Source organism: Mustela erminea, chromosome 7, assembly GCF_009829155.1.
Source record: "Mustela erminea isolate mMusErm1 chromosome 7, mMusErm1.Pri, whole genome shotgun sequence".
NCBI lineage: Eukaryota > Metazoa > Chordata > Mammalia > Carnivora > Mustelidae > Mustela > Mustela erminea.
Genome location: NC_045620.1, coordinates 127877967 through 127883100, shown reverse-complemented (window position 1 = coordinate 127883100; position 5134 = coordinate 127877967). Strand labels below are relative to the sequence as shown.

The 5134-nt window shown below is 40.6% G+C and overlaps 1 long non-coding RNA gene across 1 annotated transcript; it reads left to right on the top strand.

Moving 5' to 3' along the window:
- The first annotated feature begins 3243 nt into the window (after positions 1-3243).
- On the top strand, positions 3244-4771 carry LOC116596153. The gene is made up of 2 exons (XR_004288031.1): positions 3244-3505; positions 3932-4771. It is a non-coding gene; the product is annotated as an uncharacterized LOC116596153 (long non-coding RNA).
- The last annotated feature ends 363 nt before the right edge of the window (positions 4772-5134 follow it).

Here is a 5134-nt window from a genome sequence, read left to right as displayed (position 1 = left end):
TATTTGTTCTTTTTGGAATATACTATACTTCTTGGATCTGGGAATTGGTGTTCTTCAATGGGTCTGGAAAATTCTCAAACTTAATGTCATTAAATATTGGCTTATCCTCATTCTTGTTTCTTTTGTAATTGCAATTGGACATTTATTGGCTCTCACACTCAATGCTCTATCTCCTAGTTTCTCTTTCATATTTTCTATCTCTCTGTCTTTTTGAAGAGTTGAATTTTTAATGTTTTAGGTTCTATATTCTAGGTCACTAATTCTTGTTAACTTTAGTCTTCCATTAACCTATCTATTTTATTTTTAATTTAAATATAATTTTTCATTTCTAATATTTTATTTCCATCTTTTAAAAATATTGTTACATTTAAAAATAATGATTATCATTTGTATGTTCATGCTTCTTTTATTTCTTCAAACAAAGTAATATGGTTGTTATATATTCTCTGAGAATTACAATGTCTGATATATTAAGGAATGGATTCTCTAGAATTTAATTCAAGGTGCCTTGTCTCTTTGTGTTTTTCTTTTTCTCCAGTGAGTTGTTCATTTTCTTTGGAACTTTATCTGTGGGAGTTCTTTGAGGCCTGTGTTCAATTAGTACTCCTCCAGAAATGATGTGTGTTTGCTTCTGCCAGTTTCCTGGGGGCACCATTGACCTAGGACCACTTTAAATTAAATTGTCCATTTGAGATTTTTCAGACCTCACAGGTGGCATAAATTTGGATAGTAATCTTGTGAAGGGGTCTGTTGTGGTTATAAAATCTTCTGCCTACCTCCTACACTGGTACCAATTCAGAGATTGGAAAATTTTCTTGATCTTCTGTTTTTGGCAGAGAATTTGTTTCTCATTCAACCTTTTACAAAGGTTATAGCCCATTGGAACTCTAGCCCATTGGGACACTAGCTTTATGCAGGGGTATCCTAACAGAATACCCACCTGGAAGCAGTCCCTTACCATTTTATCCTACTCTCTCAACCCTATGCACTTTTTATGATGTTATCTCAACATATCTAGGGTAAAAGAACTCTTTGTGTCCTAGAAGTTGAACAAATTTGTCTTCCTTCCTTTTTCCTTCAGCGCCTTGTTCAGCCAGTGTGGGCAGGTGAGCGAGGTCAATTATATGTTCAAAGCACTTACTTTCTACCCATTACACAATCATATAATACTACTTACACTCCTGTCTCAAGGTCATCAGGGGAAGACTACAACATAGTAAAATTCATTTCGGTCTGTTCTTAACTAGATTGAAACTGCTAGTAAAATGAGGTGTTAAGATCTTAAGTTTGCTTTGTCACAGCCTTCCTGCATAGTTATACCTTCTTTTTTGCACATAGCAGCTTTTCATTGAATGTCCAATGAGGTATTCAACTAATAACATTAATACCAACATTATGACTACTCTGTCTGTGAAAATAAATCAGCAGAAATCTTGAATTTAGCTAATAATATGTAAGTCCTAGCTTGATTATTTCTATATTCGGGAACCTTCAATTAATTCTGAAGAAATCAAATTCATTTTCATGATTATGTGTTTGAGAATGTTATTCTTTCCAGAATCAAACCTCCCTCTGATTTTCTAGTCTCAGCCATCTACATGGACAGTGGATGGAATCAAAAGTAGATAATCAAGTGGAAGAGATTTAAGATGTGTATTTTGAGACTGTTCCCAGACCTGTCCCTGTGGTTGAGACCACAGATATTGTTCATACCCAAGTCATAATGCGAGAATGATGGAGGCCCTCGTTAGGGCACGAGATGAAGCTCAGTGAAGGGGTTGTGGTCAGTTCCAGTGTGATTCTTCACCATTCCAAGGTCAAACCTGTCAGGCTCTCCATAAGTCATGAGTTAGTCATGCACTTGGGACCTAGGCAGCACTCCAGCCTCCCTCTCTGAGAAGCTCTCTGGCTCAGGCCATCTGTCACTTTTCTCCAGCAGACAATCAGTGGGTCTGCTAACTCTTCTCAAGCTTGATTTCAGGCCCCAATGGATGGCTTGAACCCTGTACTGACCCACCATATTTCCTGAACCTCTCCCCCTTCCTCTATCCTGATGACTTTTATAACTGCCAAATTTCTCAGAGTTAGCCTTAAAATAAAAATTCTAGATTTAAAGAAACATTTTGGAATAATTGTATATAATGTCTGTAGTGTTACTCACAATTCATGTTATTTCAGAAGGATGGGAGGGAACAAGCACTCAAAGACAACTTCTACACAGTTTCTTTTTATTGGCTGCCATCTCTAAAATCTCTGATTTATTCATGGCCATTCCACTAATCTATTTAGTATCCTCAGGGATGATGCTGTTCTCTTCTTTCCAGCCTTCCTGGGAGATGAATCTCTTCTTTTTTTTTTTTCCCCCTAATTTTTATTTCTTGTTGAATCTGGGAAACTTCTTCTTCACTCAGTCCAAACCACTGTACCCCATTCTTTTTCACCACATACTAGTAAAATGAGAAAAGTGTTTCTTCTGGCCAGTGAAGTGTTCCAATGGCTCCTTGGATGACAGGTCCCAGAACAGAAATCAGTTCCTGGCAGTTTGTTTTGAAGGCCCTTAGTCTCTTTGTTGTGCTTCCTGATCCCCACATTTTACTCAAACTCAGCATAATTAAATGGAATTTGCTAGCATAGGTTTGGGAGCTGTGATCTAGGTTTGATTCCCTATTCTGCCATTAATTCAATAGTCTGGCCTCGGTCAATTCATTTATTTATTAATTTTTGTTAGTTTTCTTATCTGGAAAGTGTGCAAATTATTACCTACCTTGTATAGTGGTCGTGAGTGTTAAGAGTAATTGTCTAAACAAGACCAGTGCCTTACAAAATAGGAAAGACCCAAACAATGTTAGCTGTTATTATTGTTGTCATTTGTTTATTCCCTAATAAATATGAATCGTATGATTGCAATTGTGGCAATGGTAATACCTCATGATTACAGTAACTTGGAGTTGCCCCAGAGCCCTGGCTAAAGCACTCATTGCTCTGAAGGGAGGGTGAGTTTCTAATGGAGTCAGATGCCTTGAAGTTCAGAGCTAAGTGACCATGAAGCTTCTCTTGTTTAAAATACCATGACCCCCCAACCCTCAGACCCAGTGAGGAATTCCTGCGTTGTTAGTCTCCCTCATGCATGGCTTCTGAGGCTCTTAGGCCAGTGTGTCTGGGAAAGTTTCAGGCTGGAAGCATCAAGGAGTATTAATGTGCAGATGTAGGATCTGTCAAGAATACGAGCTGTGGTGCAACAAAAACCACCTGCGTGGCTTGTGATGTTTTTGAAAGAGTGCCGGAAAGAAGGGGCCCAGGGCCAAGAAAGGAAAACGGAGCTGTGGATTTGTGTGCAGCTCAGAGCACAGGCCTGAGAGCAAGAGGAGCAGGAACACTGCTGCTGTGCTGCCGCTGCCCCACGCCCACCACTAATGTTGGTGTCGCATTTTTATGACTGATGCGCCATGTCAGACCTAGGCGTGCTGACTTTGCTTCTGTGCATGCAGGGAAGGGAACAGAAAAGGTCAGTGTCTCTCTTCATACTAGATAATGGGTTATCTCAAGGAGGGCCTCCCTCAGAACCCTTACATCAGAACACAATAGGAAGTTTCCAAAAAGTAACAGAAAACCATCCCATGAGTTGCCAGGACCTAGGCTGCCTGCCCCTCAGGCCTTGGGGGCAGTAAATCCGGAAGGAAAGCAGTTAGCCTCCCCATTAGAATGCTAACTTCAGCAGTCTCCCACTCCTGAGCTTGCCAAGAACACAGCAAGGATGCTGCCATAGGTCGGGAGGAGAGCCACTGCCAACAGGCAGCCCTGTGCCTACCAGGAGCTTTGCTCCTGTGGGCCAGAAAATGCACAGCTGACTGATTGGCTGGGCTGTCCTCCCCCACCACCCCACCCAGGCTGAGAAGGAGCCTTTGCCAAAGCAGGCCTCATTGTTTTCCAGAGCCATGAGTTAAAACTGGATTTTCTGTTCCTAATTTATGCCATGAGAGCCTTGACTACAACTTAATTGGGAGCTCCAAAATGGTGGAGAAACAGCTACTGAGGTACGCAGTGCTGGCAGAAAGCTGGAGTCAGGAACTGCAATCCAAAAGGCTTCAGAAAATCAATGTGCTGAATGAAGGAGGAGCTGAACCAAATCGTTTCCCACCAAGTGGCATAGAAAGAAGTCCAGCGACGTCAGGAGGACGGGGATATTGTGGACATTATCCAGGCTGAGGGGGAACAATTCCCAGACCAGCTTTCCCACCTGCAGCGCTATCAACATGCACTCACCTGACACTCCCCGACTTCCTTCACATCTCTCCCTGCGTCTGCGAGGCTCTTGGAACCTCCCGGTGTTCTGTCGACTGCAAGGGCAAACCCACCTGACTCTGGCATTGGCTGATGAAAACCCATATGGGTTTGAGAGAAGGAGCAGGGTCAGGAGCAGAGACAACACCTGGATGAGAAGAGAAAACTCCAAAGCCTGTGAACAGAGTGATGAGCTGAAGTTAGCCTGGGAGTAGGAACATTGATAGAGGAATACATGAAAAATGTGGTGGGTCTTTTTTTTTTTTTTTTTTTTTTTTTTTTTTTTTTTTTAACAATCTGAGATGAGCAGTAAGCAAATGTAGAACTCCTAAAAGAATATAAAATGCTGCTGTGACGAAATCTGTTTGTTCGCTTAAGTAGAATATTTGCTTTTATTGAGAGAGGAGAACTAAACCTAGGTTTTTTCCCCTGGAATGTACTAATTTTAAATGATATTGATCATAAAAAATATATTCTTTTCTTACAACAATTCTGTAAAGTAAGGAGAGTATAGATGTTATGTCCATTTTTCAGAGGGAGGAATTGGAATATCCAAGACCAAACATGTGGGATCTGCCGAGCTGGGTTCTCACCCCAATATTCTGACTTCAAATGGAGTGTTCTTTCCTGCTGAGCTACTTTTTTTTTTTTTTTTTTTTTAATTTACCTAGGTGCCTAAGTCCAAGATTTTCCTAGGATAAAATACAATAAAATGCTTATTTTGTTATTATTTTATTATTTTTTAAGGTAATTTTGACACCCAATGTGAGGCTTGAACTCTGGACTCCAAAATCACAAGTTGGATGTTTTATTGACTAAGCCAGTGAGGTGCCTCTAAAATGCTTATTTATGC